The 18,808-nt window shown below is 38.5% G+C and overlaps 1 protein-coding gene across 2 annotated transcripts in view; it reads left to right on the top strand.

The window, feature by feature from the left end:
• The first annotated feature begins 1,297 nt into the window (after nt 1-1,297).
• The window catches only part of ENOX1 (ecto-NOX disulfide-thiol exchanger 1), a 314,387-nt gene continuing 296,876 nt past the window's right edge, over nt 1,298-18,808 (top strand). The window contains exon 1 of one of the 2 annotated variants that reach the window (XM_037799841.1): nt 1,298-1,430. The gene's annotated coding sequence lies outside the window, so the exon portion shown is untranslated. Of the gene's footprint in view, nt 1,431-7,067; nt 7,085-18,808 lie in introns of those variants that run through there. The other variant, XM_037799842.1, reaches the window with a different exon arrangement.

Here is an 18,808-nt window from a genome sequence, read left to right as displayed (position 1 = left end):
AATTCAGACAGCCACATCATCTAGACAGATAGTTATCTTTCTTTACACATAATTCACATCAAATCCTGTTTTTTAAAAGCATAGCGGCTGATAGGCATAATTATAGCGTATGACTTATCACTCACTCTTGCTTCATCGGACTCCAGGTGGAGGGACAAACATCTCTTTCCCCTGGTTCAGATGAGCACCATTCTGCTGCTGCTCGCCCCACCCAGGTGATGTGTGTTTATATCACAGGTCACTCTGCTTGGTGGCAGGGCAAACGGGAAGCCAAAGGTTGTAGTCTCTTTACATACTGCATCCTGCCCCACCCCCCCAACTTTCCTGCAGTCCCACATCATCCACTGGACCCAGCAAGGTGTTTGGCTCCTGTTCTCTTGTGAACAAGGACATATGAGCCTTTAGACTCAAGATGGAGCTTGAATCCCAGCTCTACCCCTTATTAGCTTCAGGGTCTTGGACAAATTACTTAACCTCTTTTAGCGTCACTTCTGTCATCTATTAAAATGAAGGTGATGAAACCTACCTCGCAGGGTTGTTCTGAAAATTAAATAAGGTAAGCAGTAAGTGTTGATTTTCTTCCCCTTTCCCTCCCCTGGTATTATTGCATGAAAGAGGGTAAGGGAATGGCTGTGTCATCTTTCTATGTGTAATTAGTAGGTGCAGACTTTATAATTCAATTCTATGAAGTAATATCACAGTTTCTGTGAAGTTACAAAAGATCTGTTGCATTTGTGTAGATGATGCTAAAACCCTTGCAGATAATGAAGGAAAAAAAGTATAGATTTCTGCATTGGAGAAAGTCACTTTAGCTTAAATTTGATTAAAATTCATAGTCCTGTACTAATGTCTTATAATGCATCTGTGAAAAGGAGGGTAGTCTAGAATTCTTCTGCTAGGTCTTTAAAACTAAATCTCTACAAGATGGGGCTCTTGGGTTTATGCAGTTAAGTGTAGTTGGAGATTAACTTCGCAGAAGCAGAAAGCTCTGCTGTGTCATATAGTCGTGCCCTTCACCTCTAAATGATTATACTAGAAGAATTTTAATTACTCTTCTGAGGTGTTGCTAAAGCTGATGGCCATTTGGGACTCATCCATGGTGATCTTAGCAACTCTGATTTTGCCAGCTCGCTTTTTTATTCTTATCCAATACAAATATGCCACACCGAAAAGCTACCAGAAGTTTAAATGATTTATCAGCTATTTTGCTCAGGAAATTGCATGTTTTTGTTTTTTTTTTCAATTCTGCAAGCTAAAGAGGAGAGAGTTGATGCAAGGACTGATTCCAAGGTGTGACAGTCAGTGCGTGGCATTGAGCTACCTTGATCATAGTGGTATCTGACATGGAGCCCGTCCCACCGCTGCCTGACCTTTGACCCCAGCATTAGCCTCGTCCTGTTTGCTGATGATGGATGCTGAGGCTATGAGAGGTATTCTGGGGCCTGGACCTGCTTCCTGCGTCTTCCCCAACCCTGTGTGTACGTTATGCCTTCCCTCTCGGGTCCACCTTCTCCTCAAATGCCCTCTTCTCCGCCTGGCTGATGGCCACCACAGCAAAGCCTGCCTGGTCCTATGTCTGTGCAGCTCAGCTGATGATGTTTTTGTTCATGGGGATCCATCCTGCCTCCACACTTGAGTTAAAAGACTCTTTGAAGAGAAAGCTGATGTCTTGCTTTTTTGGACCCTCCAGCTAGCCTAGTTGCTCGCACATCGTAGGAGATAAGTCAGTATTTGTGAATTATATTGGAGATTTTTAAAAAAATTTAAATAAAACATAGTCATGGAAGTATAAAAACAAACAAACTTGCCTCTTGCTTCAGGGAATTTAGTAATAAGGCAATTAGGACATTGTGATGTCTTGCATGCGTGCAGGGTGACTGTTACACTTATGGGAATGCAACAGGCAACCAGGGGAAATGCCAGTGGAGTTCCTTCTCACAGAGGTTGCTAGGGAAGGGATTCTGAGGCTCACTCTGACCCCCTAGAGAAGAGTTAGCAAAAGGACAGGAACTAACCAGGATCAGGGCAGTGAGTCTGGATCACTAAGACAGTGGGGCAGTCAGTCAGTAGGTGTTGTCACAATTCTAATCTAGAGTTTATGTGTTTATTCAACTATGACGAATGTTTTTAAAAGCATTTACTACTATGGGCCAAGTACTCTGCTGGCTTCTGGGACACTAAGATGAATGAAGCCCAGGCTGGTCTTTGGGAAACTCATAGCCTAGTCAGGAGGCAGACACATTAGTGGACACCTAAAAAGCAGTGTGAACACTCAAGGATGGAGATGTCCTATATATCACGAGGGGCGAGGAGAGACCCTGAATCAATTGCAATCTGCATCTGGTTTCTCAGCCTAAGTCAAGGACGTAGAGAGGAGAGGAAGCTTGTGGAGATGGCAAGACCTCGAGTATGAGTCTGGGACTGCCAAGAAACATTTCAGGCTCATAGGCCAGGGAAGGATACTTCAAAAAGGTGTTGTGTGATAATGCATTCCTTAGGCTTTCTCTTCTTGGTTCTTCCTCTTGCTGACTAAGTACCTTCTCTACCTAAGGCCTGCTCCCGGGATCGGCTCTGCTGTCTTGTGTCTTGTGTCTCCTGGTCTTTGCTTTTTCAGGCATGGTGTGTCTGGCTGCCAGACAAGTGTTCAGGTGCTGTTTTAGTTTGCTAAAGCTGTTGAAATGCAATATACCAGAAATTGGTTGGCTTTTACAATGGAGACTTATTAACTTACAAGCTTACAATTCTGAGGCCATGAAAATGTCCAAATCAAGGCATCATCAGGATGATATCTTTTCCCCAAAGACCAGTTATTGGCAATCCTCAGCTCCTCTGTCACATGGCCAGGCACATGGCAACGTCTGCTGTTCTCTCCCTTCTCTCCCGGGTTTCATTGCTTCCAGCTTCTGGCTTCAGTGGCTTCCTCTCTGTTTTCTGTGTGTCCTCTCTCAGCTTCTCTGGCTTTTCTCTCTGAACGTCTCTGGGGCTTTTTTCTGTTGTTCTCTCAGTTTTTTATCCTCTTATAAAAGACTCCAGTAAGAGGATTAAGACTCACACTGAGTGAGGTGGGTCACATCTCAACTTAAGATCCTGCTCACCAAAAGATCCTACTTACAAAGTGTCCACACCCACAGAAATGGAATAGCTTTAAGAACATGATCTTTTCGGGGTATGTACAGCTTCAAACCATCACAGGTGCTATGGGGTAAATTGGCAATGAACTTATCACAATCTCAAAGGTAGTAAGGGGTAGATTCTGGAGAGTGTGTGGAAAGGCATTTCAGATATTGGAAAGAACTTGTGCTGAAGTGCAGGGGCAAAGTCAGTAGCCAGTCAAGCTATAGAAGTAGGTTGAGGTTTTATTAGTAGGCCAGAGAATCTGTTTCTTATTAGTAGGCAGATGCTTTTTTTTTTTTTTTTAAACAGGTGTGTAATTTATGCAGTGCTGAAGGCTGATGGCTCAGACGTAATACATAGGATTGTTCTAGTCTGCTAGGCTGCCGAAATGCAATATACCAGAAATGGGGTGGCTTTTACAATAGGGATTTATTAGCTAACAAGCTTACAGTTCTGAGGCTGTGGAAGTGTCCAAATCAAGGTATCATCAGGCAATGCTCTCTCCCTGAAGACTGGCTGCCAGTGATCCTGGACTCCTCTGTCATATGGCAAGGCACATGGGGGCATCTGCTGGTCTCTCCCTTCTCTTCCAGGTTTGCTTGCCTTCAGCTTTCTGCATCCATGCTTCTTTCTCACTTTGTCTCACTTTCATTCTCCTATAAAGGACTCCAGTAGGAGGATTGAGGCCCACCCTGAATGAGGTGGGTCACATCTTAACTTAAGATGCTACTCACCAAAAGATCCTACTTCAATGGGTCCACACCCACAGGAATTGATTAACTTTAAGAGCACACTTTTCTGGGGTCCATACAGCTTCAAACAAGGCTGGATGGTGACATTGGGAGAAACACAGTGCATTAGTAATGTTAGTGAATTGAATTGAATAGTAATGTTATTGAATTGAATTGAATCCAACCTGTTGCAGTTGTCTGGGTATGAAATATTACAGATCTCAGTTGTCCTAACAACATCTCTTTGGAAAACTGTAGCACGAAGATTCCTAACTAAAAGGAAACTCATGGTAACCTGGAACTGGCATATGGGTTTTCCATGTTCTCCAGCCATGCTCTTTGTCTCAGCCTCTCACATGCCATGGTAAGGAAATAAACCTTGACTTGGGTAGGGGAAGGTTTCTGTCATGTCCCACCTAGAACCACAAATCTCAATTCTAAATTTAATGAAAGAATGTTAAAATGAGTGGAGATTCCACTTGATTATATTGTCTGTAATTTACTTTTAAACACTTCAGTGTAGACACTGTGGAGTGTGAGCGTGTGTATTAAATGATCCACAACCAAAGATGTAGACTAGTAAAACCAATATCCGAAGCACCTAATTGAGAAGACTCAGCCCAGGGGTGTTTGTCTAGTATTTGAAAGAGTCATGAGGTGGTGCCCATATGCTTCGATGCCTAGCTTTATATCTGGTCATCAAAGAATTAAAAATCACTTTTTTCATTGGAGAAATAAGAGGGGTTCAAGATTTGTGGATTCCATACCATTGCCTGAACAGAATATAAGAATCTAATGAAACAAATCTGGTGAAACCAATTGCCTTTGGCACATCACTCTAGGTTTATAGTTTGGGACGGTCCTGCACGTGAGACTGACCTATACTAACTAAAAATTTAGTTCACTGCTGCATTGGAATATCATCACTTCTGCCTCCAGTGAACTCTTGATGCTAAGTGCTTTGGGGACAGCAAGTAGAACAGAGGGAGGGTCGTCACTGGTCTCACAGAGCTGACTACGTAACTGTTTCTGTGCCCGGTTGCTAACAGATGTTTGCATGTGTAGCCGAATTTGGTAGTGATGTTGTGGGAGACGCAATCTACAGGTCTCAGTTACCAGAAGAAACCTAGTATTGATGAATGATCAAATTGGCTTAGACCATTTCTCACAATGCACTTCCTGAGAATTAACTGAATGAAAGAGAGGAAAAAAAAAAAAAGAAGAGGTTTTAAAAAGAGGAAAATGTATTAAGTGGTTGATGAGTTTTCCTTGAGGGAGAAGGTACTCTGTAGATTGGCTTGGCTTGGAGGGCGCTCTCTCTTTAATCATACCTCTCTGCTCTTTGACTCGTCCCATATGCCCCATTTTGAAAAGATGTAACAGGGCACTCTGTGACTTTGGGACAGAGCAAAGATAATTGGTCCACGCTTCTGGAGATCAAGCCTATCGCCGGCATTATGTAGGCAGAAGGCACCCACCTTTGGGTAGCCAAAGATGTGCTCTGGGCTTTATTTAATAAAATATGGTCTCAAATGGATGTTATACAGTGAAACTTCATAGACTTGTAGGGACCTGAAAACTTGAGGGCAGTTTCCTTAAATAACCAGGCCAGAAGCTTTATAGCATATTTTCCCCTGTGAAATATAATTGCGAGGTCCACGGCAGCCTGTATTATCTGAAATACATTGTTTATTCGTATGATAATCTGAGCTCTCCATCACTGAAACAGCATAATGGCTTTAGCCTGTTTTCATCTTAGGGTATTGTTTAGAGGGAAAAATTAATGAGGTCTCTTTCTACTAATCACAAATTCCATTTTGTATTTCTTTGATATAGTTTCTTTGATGTGAGGGAAAACTAAATCTCTTTTAAAAGGAAGAAAAATATTACGGAGTCTCTTTTAACACGTACACAGCCTCAAGAATTTAGGAAGCTGCACAAGATGGGCAAGCTAATATTCTGTGTGTTTGGGGCTGCCTTGTTAATTTGAGGAATTTAATTATATCTCAGGAACTTTTCTAGGCATATAAGAAATTCTTACCCTAAGACCGTAGAATATGTTGTAGGTTATTCTATTTGAGTGAACTAGCCTCTGAGAAAACAAGCTGGATGAAACACCAGCTCTAGTTTTCTAGATGTAGAGGCCTAAGAACCAATGTGCTCAGCTTCTTTTATTCCTCATTGTTCCTTATGTTCTTCTTGTGCAAAAGAATTTTATTTTTCCCAGATGGCTTCAGTGGTCATTGCGGAGTACAGAAACTTGATCCCCCAGTAGCCAGGCAAGCAGAGCTCTCAAAATTTCTTGCTTCTGCCAGCTGGAGAGGAAAAGACTGAATTCACAAGCCAAGCTCCACTTCCCCCATCTGCTTAAACATTTATAGCATCCAAGCCAACGTGCTCTTAATATGTGCACCTTCCCTCGATGCAACAAAAGTATCCCTGAAAACCTGTGTTTAATTCACGTTTTCATAGATCCCATAGAAGGTTTCCCACTGAGTTACATTATACTTTCAGAGGTGTTTTAATCTGAAATTTGGATTGATCTCCAACTGGCTGTGGCTTTAACTTTCTGCCCTCCAGGCTTTCTGTCAAGAAATTAATGATATGTAAATGAACGCAGGGGTTTACAAACCCTTGGTAAATTCTTCTATGAAGCTAATAACCATTCCTTACTTGATATTCAACCATTCTCTTATTCCACAAGTATCTACTGGGCTCCTGCTCACTGCAGAAAATACATACGACTTGACGTCACCCTAGGGGGTTTACAGTATCTTGTGGAAGAGTAACTCTGCTGGCTTGGCTCAGTGTAATTATGCCTTGAGACGGGTGTGCATGGGGCACCTGGAGCAAAGAGCACGGGCTCCCAGTTCATGCTGAACTTGGAGGGATAGTGTCCAGGATTTGTCAGATGAGCAGTTAGTCATGCAAAGAACAGGGTGGGGGTGGGGCACACCGGGCACGCTAGGAGAGGACAGAGCCAGTGAAGGTGCAGGGGTGGGGAAGGCACAGGACGTCGTGGAGAGATAGTGAAACAGAGAGTGCTGCCGTCCAGCTCAGCTGGGAGGTGCCGGGGAGCAGGGCTCTCCTGGCAGTTGTGAGAATTTGTTGGAAGTGGCACATCTTGCATAGCGCAGTGGTTAATGCATTGACTCTGGAGCCAGACTGCACAGGATCACATCCCGAGTGTGACATGGGTCAAGTCTCTTCACCCTCCTCGTGCAGGGATTTCCTGATCTGTAAGATGAGTATTATAATAACATTATCTACTGCATAAGGTTGCTGTGGAAACTTTTATCTATTACCTGGGCCTCGCATATACTAAATTCTGTATGAGCATTTGTTAAATAACAAATGTGAGACCAAGAGGGTCAGGGCCATGGCTTTTTCATAACAGGCACTCAAACAACGAATTGAAAAATCCTAGGAACATTTCTAATGAAAAGCTGACTAATTCCTGAGACCATGACAATACATAACACACATTATGATGATGTATGAGTGATTCAAACAGCAAATATTAATATCCATAAATCTTTGACTCTTAAATCTGTCCAGATAGTACTCATTTATATACTGTAAATATTAATTTCTTTACATGTACTTAAAACCATGGATATAAAATGAAAAAGAAAAAGACTGCTAACCTCCCAAAGTTTAGTGCTAGAAGAAAAGACTTAGGGTAGCAGTTCTTAAACTCTAATATGACTAAGAATTTCCGAGGGAGCTAATTAAAATGCAGATTCTGGGCTCTACACTCAGAGAATCTAATTTGTAGCTCTTGACTGGTATTCAAGAATATGCATTTAAAAATCACCCTCAGAGATTCTCATGCAGGCTCAAGCCTTTGGGCTTTGAACTGGTGACCCGCTGGGATCCGGAGACCCAGGCACTGGTCCCAGCTCTGCCACCTCCTGGCTGGTAACCTTGGATGTCAGTTACTGCTCTGAGCATCCTTTTCTTTGTCCAGGAACAATGGCATTGCCTTGCTGGGAAGATTGTAGGAGATGAGCATCTGAAAGGCGCCAGTGAACCGACCGTTGTTCTGTGGAACCGAGGGAGTCTCACCCCACAGTCTGGGGACAGGAAGTCTCAGTTAGTTTAGACCACTGTGGGGGGTGCGGGGTAGGGGCTGAAGCTGGAGCTCTGGCGGCGTTTCTCCATAGAAACCACCTATCTCTTCTAAGGCTTCTAGATCGATTGTCCAGCTAATGTCCATGTGTGCCGCAGATGCAGGCATTGGGCATTCACTACTTTCTAAGGCAGAGTCCCCTTAATAGACTGCTCTGATTGGGAGAAAGTTCTACGGATTAAGCCACCATCAGCCTAGCAGTAGGTTTCCTTCTATCATTTTATATAGCCGAGCGTGCAGGGTGGATTAGAACAGGCCCAGGGTTTGTAGCGCCTGGGTGGGGAGAGAGCCCAGGAGGCTGGCTGGTCAGCTAGGCAGCTGTTCTTTGCTCCCTCCCAGCTGTTTCACGCTCCTGCCTCAATCCAGGCGTTTGGGAACAGCTACAAGTTCACATGCCAAAGGAAACCAAAAGAGAGGAGTGGATTTAGACAAGCAGAACAGCTAAGAGAAGCAGATTGTAATTTATTAAGATAAAAAATATACTTTGTGCTAGGGATCAACATTTACATGGTTCGTTCCTAAAATATATTTGCCTCTGGTTTAGAAATTCAGCAGCTACCCTTAGGGACTCATTGTGATGGAGCAAAATATTTAAGACTAAAAATGAAAAAAAAAATCTTAATTAGGAATTTAGGATATATGAAACTGGTTTGAATTGAATTTTGTTCTACTGTTTTCATGGAATGCACCAAGAAAAGGAGCTAAAAATCCTAAATTCCCCTTTCATCTCTAGAGGAGAACATGAAGTAGATACTGTTTTCTACTTAACCCACAAGAATAAAGCTAATTATAACTGTTCCTACACCTGCCACTTAAAAGAGTCACATACATATACATGTATCTAAATATAAACAGCATTGCATATATATACGCATATCATAAAGATTTTGATGTTTTCAGTACAACCATTTCATTGTTAAATTAAAGAGAAATTGCAGTCCTGAGATCCTTATTTTCCTTTGAAAAATCTTTGCAACTATGTGATCAATAGCCAAAAGAGTACTTTTATTTGAATGTAAAGTAGTACTTCTGATTTTCTCCTTTTTTTATTTGTTGATTTTAAAGGTATTCATTATTTTTGTGTTGTTGTTGTTCCTTATTACCATAAGTCTCATAAAAGAAATGTAAATCACAAATGCAGATAAGGTCACAATGCTTGATCTATCCTTTAATTTAAAAAGCTATCCAAAATTTCCTGGCGGAGATGATGGATAGTTACTTGAGTTTAGTTACAGACGATAAACTGGGATGCAAGGAGAAATCTGCATTGAGAATAATGGTACAATCCTTACAGTATTTATTATTCCTTCAGGGTGTATTGTTAGCATTACCCTGTTTGGTATTTATTAAAACTATAAACTCTCATGCAAGAGGGATCAAGGGCAAAAGATGAATCTTAGAAAAACAGGAATAGTTCTAATCTTTGCCCATCTCTCCAATCTTATTTTTTGCCACTCCTCTCCTTGTTCTCTGTACACCACCAGTTTCTTCTCTGCACTTTTTGAATGTTACTCTCCCTTCTCCTGGGCACTTAATTATGCTGCTCCTTTTGTCTCCCAACTCCCTTTGTGTGTTTGCTTTTTTCTGACTAAGTACAGTTTTTTCTTAAGGCCTCAGGATAAATGCTTTTTCCCTCCAGGAACTTTTATGACCTTTTCCCTCTACTCTCACTCCAAGGGTTAGTTCTTTCTTTATCCTAGCACTTAGCGCACATTGCAGTTACTTTTCTTTCTTTAACTGTGAGTCTCCCAAGCTAAGCCATAAACTCTGGTGGCAGCGACTCTCTCTTGTTCACCAGGATCTCTGGCGTTCGGCAAAACACTTGTGGCATCTCACGTACTTAACTAACACTTGTTGGGAAAATGGATAGATGAATGAATTACCAGGTCAGTGGATGGATGGGTGGATGGATGGAGGGATGGGTGGATGGATGGATAGATGGAAAAATATAATCCTCATTTCTAAAATGGATTATGAGGATGTATGCACAAATATACAAATATGTGATGTTACAGTGAGCTGGTGATTGTATACTTTGGATAGGTTGTATGGTGTGTGAATATATCTCAATAAAATTGCATTAAATATATATATGTGTGTGTATATATATATATATATATATATAATCCTCATAAAGAAGGACAGATGCTTATTATCTCATGAACATATCTTATAGCAATTTGAGCTAGGAGATTCATAATTCTCAGGTTCTCAGTAAATACAAGTTCATTGACTGATTTATTTGACTGTCATGCCAAAATGCAAGTGATAGCAAGTAAAATATGAAGGTCAAATAAAGTTGACAATATCATAGTTGTTTCCTTGACCTGAAATGAATAAAAAGTTGTTTTGGGAAGTTCTCTAAAATATATATTTCTTACATTTAATTTTTTTGTAAATGGTTTTATTATATAGCATTTTAGACATGTCCGGAATAGTGCTGGCATGTCTTTTAGCCAATTATATGCTCATTGGCAAAGTGTTTCCAAATATTATGGTACACTTTGGAGCTGTATGCCATTCAGCAGCTCACATGACATTTCCATGTCAGTGTGTTACTTTCTTTATTGCATTTTGTTAACTCATCACTTGAGTGCTTCTTGCCAGTGTTTGTTCTCAGGATGGAATAGGTTTGAATTTTTGGATGAAAATCTGCAAAATGGTATAAGAGCCTCAAACAGTTTTGTGTAATTAGGAGTATGTAATACAGTCAGAAGAAAAGCAGGTTAGAATTAGCTTCCTGGGCTCTGTGACTCTGGAAGGATTTGTGTGTAACTGTATGTGACTAACAGACATTTGTAGACCTGCTTAGTAATAGAGAAGCTCAGCCTGACCTTATAAACCTGTAGACATGAGTGTGCATACACACACTCGCACTTCTGAGCCTGCCGCTGGGGTATTTTCATGATCACCTATGGAAAGGAAATTTCTAGTGCTCTCCTCTTGGATCTCCTAGAATGAACCTGGAAGATTAGTGCAGTTTGAAGTAGCTGCTGCTGGTGACAGTTTTTTACCCACTTGGGTGGTGGAATGATGCAAACCAATGGTCTAATATTTCCCAAAGCACTTTAAAGGAATGAATAAGAATCAGTGAGATGGCATACTGCTTTATGCTTTATTTTTGGGAATTTTAGAATTTCTTTGGCAAACTACTATTTCCCAGGAGAACCTCTTGGCCTAATTTAGTAAGTTCTGACTGATAGGTCTGGCTCACAGCTCATGTGGTTCAGAAGTGGGTTTTGGGGTTTTCCTTTCAAAGTTTCCAGAGAAATTCAGGTCAATCTGATATGTTTATATTGAAGTAAATTGACTTTTGGATTTCAATTCTACTTCAGCGAAGAATCAATATAAATATAACTACACAAATTACGATGTGTACAATTATCCATAAACTGAGCTGTTCTGAATGAAAGTACTGTCCAAAAATATGTCTAAACTGATATATTCCTAAGTCATGTTCCTAAAGTGAATCTCAATAAAAGTTAAAAGTGTTTTATATTTTAAAAAAGGTTTTCATGTCAAAGTAACTTTCAAAGGGCTCCACAAGAAAGAAAACACTTTTAGCCATGTGCTTTGAAAAACAGGCAAAGAATGGATGGACAGCCTGAGGCTGTCTCTGTGATGAAATTCCTCAGCTCGTATCCTTATTTTATCCAAAACCACATCACTTATTGAGCTTTACTTTCACTGGGCTCTTCATGGAACTACCCGTATAGTAGAATGCTGCATCAAGTTGAAAACTTTAGAGGAATTTATTAATATAAAACGTAATCTTAAACTTGCATAGCATTAGTGGAAAAAAAAAAACCACACAGTATGGACATTGCTACTTCTCATTATATTTTTGTCTGCACCCCTATATTAACTGGAGTAGTGGGTGACAGCTTCCCCAGCAGTGTACCTAGTGCTTACTGTCAGCCAGGCCCCATTTTCAATGAGTTACAGATAGCAATCCATTTCATCCTCACAGCATCCCTGCAAGTTAGGCTCAGTTATTATCACCAGTTTCCCTACCAGAAAACTGAGCGTAGAGAGACTAAATAACTTACTCAGGTTCACTGCAGTCAGTCCATCAGTGGTAGCGGCAGGATTTGAACTCAGGCAGTCTGGCTCTGGAGTTTGTACTCTACTCTGAACAGCTGCACTATTCTGCCCCTCACGTATGGGTGACTCAAATGATTGTCCAGTCTTAGGACCCAAACTGTGGGGAGCACTTTGACAGAGGCCTCAGGAGCTGGCCCCGATAGGCACAGGTTAAGTGGACTAGCGGCAATGATGATGAACGCCTGAGAATGTTGTAGAATGTGCAGAGCATGTTACAATAGAATTATGAGGTTGTCATTCATTTAGAAAACCACAGAATACCCATTACATATTACAGTCTTCTAGCGGAGGGGATGCAGACAACATCCCTGCTCTCAAAACACTTGAATTCTTAAGAGGGTTGCATGGTAGTGATAATGTTATGTAATGTTAGTAGCAACATCACTAAGTGTGATTCTGAAAAGGTATGCGAAACAGGAGTGCAGGCTGGTGGGTCAGCAAAATCTTGCCCTTTAACAATTCTTGAAACCTTTAAAAGCTCACATGGCTTGAAGTGGAAGTTCTTCAATCCCTGATTGCACCCACAATAAGGCAATCCTATAATACTTGAAGATGGTTCACTTTTTGTTGTTATTGTTCTGTCACACAGTATTTTGTTGACTTTTTCCTCCTCTGGTTAGATAGATACACACATACACACACACAGATAGATCCTTTTCAAAATTATTTCCAACAGAGGTCTGAAGTCTATTTACTACTTGTGAAATTTTTTGAGCCCTAATTAAGGAGTAGTTGGAGTTAGGACTGTCCAACCCTGAGAACATATGTCTGGAAATTTACCGGCTATTTGAGAATTCTGATTCAGGAAAGGGAAAATAAAAAAGAGCTCGTATTTTGTTGTTGTTGTTCTTTAGAAAAGCAAGCCAGCAGTCATTTTAAAAGCTCCTGCAAGAAGGGGAGTACTTCAAGTGTGCAGCTGCGTTTCAGATGTTTGCCTATGTCATGTTTGAGGGTGGGGTAATTGTGTCTTAGAAATGAAACTTGGGGGTGTAGGCTCACAGACCTGATTCTGATGGGCAGTTTGTCATCTTGCTCATTGTAAGTCACAGAGTGAATAAATGACAAATTGGGGTATTTCAGGATGGCTCCAGTCCAAGCAGTTTCCCATTGATGTTTTACTGAGCTAAAGAGACCAATGTGCTTCTTTCTCTGAAATGTGTTAGATACCATCATGGAGACCTTTTGAGGGCAGACATTTACTCATCAAGTGGATTTTTCACAAATATTTTGACAGTAGTTTCTTGTTTGATAACTAATAGCCCAGTAAGTTATATTGCCATGTATTCTCAAACATTTCTGTGATATTCCCTGCCACTGGGTAGAATTTGTAGAAGCTAACATTTCTATTTGAGACTTACCAGTGTAGTGTTTTAATTTGTAAAGAACCAACAGGATCTTCTTTAAATTCTGAGGGACATCACTGTGATGAAGCATTATTCTAGTTGATTGGTGTCCAGAAGGTTTTTTTTAAGTGTTAATACATATTGCACATTTTTAAAATCAATGGAATGCATGTACATAGTTTTAAAAATGGAAAAAAATACAGGAGGCTTATAATGAAAAAATGGAAAGCTATAATCCTGTATCCCACCCCCAGTCTTACTACCAGAGAAAAAATTTTAATTCTTTTAACTATTTCTGTGTTTATACTTTTATTAGTATTTTTATAGCTCTAAATATATTTATGATACTGGTTGGATTATAATATTAGCTGGATTAAATAGACATGTATATATAATATCATATTATATATTATATAAATAATATATGTAATAATCACCATTTGTTCATTTATCAACTTTAGATACTATTGGTTGATTTACCATTGTAATAGGTAGGAATCTAATTTATTTGTACTACCAGCTCCCCAGTCCAAATATAACTCCATTTTTAGTTCTTTTATTCATTACCTATGTACCTTTAAATAATATGCTTATTCCTTTATTTCCATTCCATCGATTATAGACAGTACCTAATGACTTCTTACTTTGCAAAATTAAAGTATTACCCTCTTCATAACTTCTCCCTTTAATACCTTCTAGTTTATCTCATTCGTACTTTTAATTTTATGTTATTAAAGTTGATACTATTTATGTTCTTTTTCTAAAGCCATATTAAGACTTTACTGTTTTGTCTCTTGGTTGATTCTAATGGTTAAAAAACAATAAAAAGTATTATGAATATGTAAGTATTATTTACTGCTGAGCTAAATTGTATGCTATGATTGCATCCTTATTTTATATAGCTTTTTGTTTTCCCAGAAGTTTCTTACTGCTGTTATTTTTCTTTGCTGATCTGCCTTCATGACATTAAGTACTTTTAACTTATCGTAATGCAGGATGGAATCTGTGGAATTCCTGTTTTCCTGAACACCTCCTTCTGTCCCAGGCTAAAGCAACTGCTATGTAGGCCTCTTACACTGCTATGTCTTCCTCTTTCTTACCTAATGGTATGTATTGCTGAAGTACATCCTCAGGAATCTTCAAAAGGGCATGTAGAAGGTAAGTCTTCTGGAATCCTGCTTATCTGAAAACAACTTGACTGATGGTTTGGCTGGAACAAGAATTATAGGTTAAAAATAATTTTCCCTCAGAACTTTGGAGGCACTGTTATATTTTCTAGTATCTGGTATTATTGCTGATAAGAAATTGATTCTTCACCCTCTGTAGGTTATTTTTTTCTCCTTTCTCAGTTTTTAGAAACTTATCTTTAGGATCTTTTACTGAAACAATTCTGGTTATGGTTCTTTTTTTCATTGATTGTGTTCACCTCTTGATGTGCCATTTCATTCTAAAAATGTGTGAACTTTTATTGTAATTTATTTTCAATTATTTCTTTGATTATTATCTCCCCTCTGTTTTCCTTGGAATTATTAGTAGTTTGGCCTTCTGATTTCCATCTCTCTCAACTTTTTTTTTCCTTAAAACTTTGTGGGAAACTTACTCAACAATATTTTCTTGTTTTCTGTTGATATTTTAATTGACTGTTTTATTTTTAATTTTCTAAAACTCTCCTTATTCTCTGATTGTTCCTTTTTCGTTGAACCCTGTTCTTGTTTTAGAGTCTTTAAAGTTCTCTTCTATTCCCTGAATTACTCATGTTTCCTTTATGGTAATTTTTGTTTGTTTATCATAAACTTTTCCCTTCATCTTTCCAGATTACTTCAAATATCAATAGTCGTTTTCCAATAATAAGAATGAAAATTTGTGAACTCTGTGTGTACAGTCAGTAATTATGGCCTGGCATCCTGCTGTTTGAGGTGTTTTTTGGGAATCTGGTTATTTCCCTAGGATTCCCAGAGCTCCTCTGTGCTCTTTTGAACATCTTCCCTCCCCGTGTGTATCTAGGTTGTGAATTTATCAGTCTTTTGTTCATTTCCATCTTCCAGAGTTTGGCTGGAGTGTTTTATCCATTTTTATTCTCTTTGTTTTTGTGGATTTATGGCCTCTTGTATCCTTGGCTTTATTATTAATGGGAACTTGGAAAGGCATGGGATAAACTAATGTGATCAGTGGGCTATCTTGAGCTGGAGGTGTCAAGAATCAGTATAAATCTCATTTATTTACAGTTTGCTTGAGAAATTAAAATGTGAAATAGTTTTGTACTTTTGGAGTAACAATGGTTTTTGGATATCAACCTTTATCATTTACTTCTCTAACATATCCTTTGTCTTCATGGAAATAGTTGTTATGACTATTACTGATGCCGCTACTAATAAATTGCACTTGTTCAGCCCATTTCATAAAATTTGTTAATTTGTAGTTAAAAGTCAAAACTGCTTTATATATTTCTCAAATGAGTGCATATGTCCTATTATTAATATAAACACAAGGAACATAGACTTCCAGTGAATCCATAGGTATGTGTTGAGGAATGGTCCAATGGAAATTCTTAAAAATGTAAAAAAACTTCATTTAGAAATAATTTTATGTTTACACAAGAGATGATATAGACAGTTCCCATATACTCCTTGCCTAGTTTCCTCTAATGGTACCCTTGTTACCACGGTTAAGTAACCATTTATCAAAACTATGAAATTAACATCGGTACGGGACCATTAACTCCAGACTTCATGTGGACTTCACCAGTTGTTCTGCACTGCCCTTTTTCTGTTCCAGGACCAAACCAGGGTACCACATTGCGTTTAGTCCTCGTATCTCCCTTGTCTTTCATGACCTTGACAGTTTTGAAGGTACTTTGTAGGTCAGTATTTTGTAGAATATTTCTCTTTTTATCCCTAGTTGTTTTGTCATCATTCACCTAGGGGTGTGGCTTCTTAGGAAGTGACGTGCTCTTCACATCACATCACATCCATCACGTCACATAATGTTACATCACGTCACATCACGTCACATCACATCACATCAGAGGCATACGATAGGAACGTGACTTTTACTGATAATGTTAATCTTGACCACTTGTTTAAGATGCTGACTGCACATTTTACTATAATTACTCTTTACTGTTTCCATATTATATTTGTTTTAAACAATCCGCAAAGTTTAACACACAATCAAGGGAATAGGAATTAAGCTCCATTTCCTGGATGGAGGATTATTAAGGAATTTTTTACATGTGTTTAAACCACCGCAGTATTTAATACTTATTTTAGGAGGACTACACTGAGGCTATTGAACTTTCCTGTTTCATCCTATAGCTTTGTCCACTAATTTCAGTAATCATTTCAGTGACTTGCCTGCAGCAGTTACCACTGTGTTCTGATTATTTTCTATTTCACGCATTCCTTCTATATTTATTTGGAATACTGCAAGAAAGACTTTTCTCTCATATTTATTTATTTATTTATTCAGTCATTTAATTATATTATTATGTAATCATGAATAGTTATTGTAACCTTTGGGTTTTATAGTCCGATACTATCATGTTATTTCTCCAGTTGTCCCAGCTTTGGCCATTGTGAACTCATTTAGGTTGACTCCTGTATCGTTTGACATGCACTGTCTTTGTTTTTAATTAGTATCATTATTTTTAACACTTCCCTGCTCATCTACAATAGATGTTTCAGTTACCCCACAGTGGACACATCAATAATTCCATAAATTTGTATTGAGTTTAAAAGGACTATGCAAAATTCTGTAGAGAACAATGAAGTGTAAGATATGATTTCTGCCCTCTAGGGTCCTATAATCTATTTTCAGAGATAAACTAATGAATAATAATGAAAAATAGAGGGCAGTACAATATTAAATCAGTAAGGCTTAAAGAAGCTCATAGTAGAAAAAAATAACATTGAGCTGACAATGTTAAGAAAAGAGTCCCAGAGAAATGGATATGGTTTTGTCAAATGAAGTGGAAAAGTTAAAGACATAAGGGCACCGACTGTTGCTTTCATAGGGTGTGGGAAGCAGTAAGAGACAGAGAAAACCATCTTCCATGAAATGGATGTGTTTCTTGTTTAGGAAGGCACACTTTACTAAGAATAAAACCAAGAAGAAAGCAAATATAAATAGCTCTATATTTAGTAAGTAAATTGAATTCAAAATTAAAAGCCTTCTCACAAAGAAAACTCCAGACCCATATGGTTTTATTAGTGAATTCTTTCAGCATTTGAGGAAGAAATAATACTAATCATAAGCAAATACAGGAAATAAAGTATCAGCGAGCACTTCCCAACTCATTTTCTGAGGCCTGCATAACCTTGAGACCATGAAAGGACACTAAAAAGACACTGTAAAAATTACACATTAATATCCCTCATGATCATAGAACCCCAAAATTTAACAAACAATTGAGAAATAGAATTCAGTGATGTAAAAAAAGGGTAATACATCATCACCAACTCAGGTTGATTCCGGGAATGCAAGTATGCCTTAGCCTTCAAAACTCAACCCACATCAACAGGTAAAGGAAAAAACCGTATAATCTTCTGGGTAGATACAGAAACAGTATTAGACAAAATTTTATACCTAATCATGATAAAAGCTCACAACAAACTAGGAATAAAAGGCATCTTCCTCAATCTGAAAAAAGGCATCTATAAAAAACCTACAACTAACAATGTTGAAATAATAAATGTATTCCTCCTAAATCAAGAACACAAGGCATGGATGTCTACTCTCACCAATTCTGTTCAACATTGTATTGGAAGTGTACTGGAGGTCCAGAGGTCCTATCCAACGCGATAGAGGGGAAAGAAAAGAAAAAAAAGGAAGAAAAAGCATATATATTGGAGAGGAATAAGTGATAAAACTGTCTCTTTAAAGATGGCATGATTGAGTGCATAGAATAATTTTAAGGAATCTGTAAAGATCTATTTGAGCTTAGCAAAACTCTGTTTAATTTAGGAAATTTTCAGGATACAAGGTCAATATAAAATATCAATTCTATTTCTATACACCAAGGAAGAATTGGAAAATAATAAAAACATCACTTACAATAGTATCAAAAGCAGAAAATACTTAGGAATATAAAGAAAGAAGTGGAAGACCTATACAGTGAAAATTATTAAAAATTTGCAAAAAATTTTTTAAAGACCTGAATAGAGAGATATACTGTGTTCATAGAATAGAAGACCCAGTATTGTAAAAATGGCAGTTCTTGCCAAAGGTATTTTTGGTAGAAATTGACAACTTGCTTCTGAAATTTTTGTGAAAATAGACCTAGAAGAGTCAGAGTGATTTTGGAGAAACAGAGTGACAATGTTGGGGGACTTACATTCCCTGATTTCAGGACTTGCTATGAAAGCATCAGTTATTAAGAAAAAATG

The sequence above is a fragment of the Choloepus didactylus genome, chromosome 12 (genome assembly GCF_015220235.1).
Source record: "Choloepus didactylus isolate mChoDid1 chromosome 12, mChoDid1.pri, whole genome shotgun sequence".
Classification (NCBI taxonomy): domain Eukaryota; kingdom Metazoa; phylum Chordata; class Mammalia; order Pilosa; family Megalonychidae; genus Choloepus; species Choloepus didactylus.
Note: the sequence above shows the minus strand (reverse complement) of the source record. Positions and strands in the feature narration are given on the sequence as shown.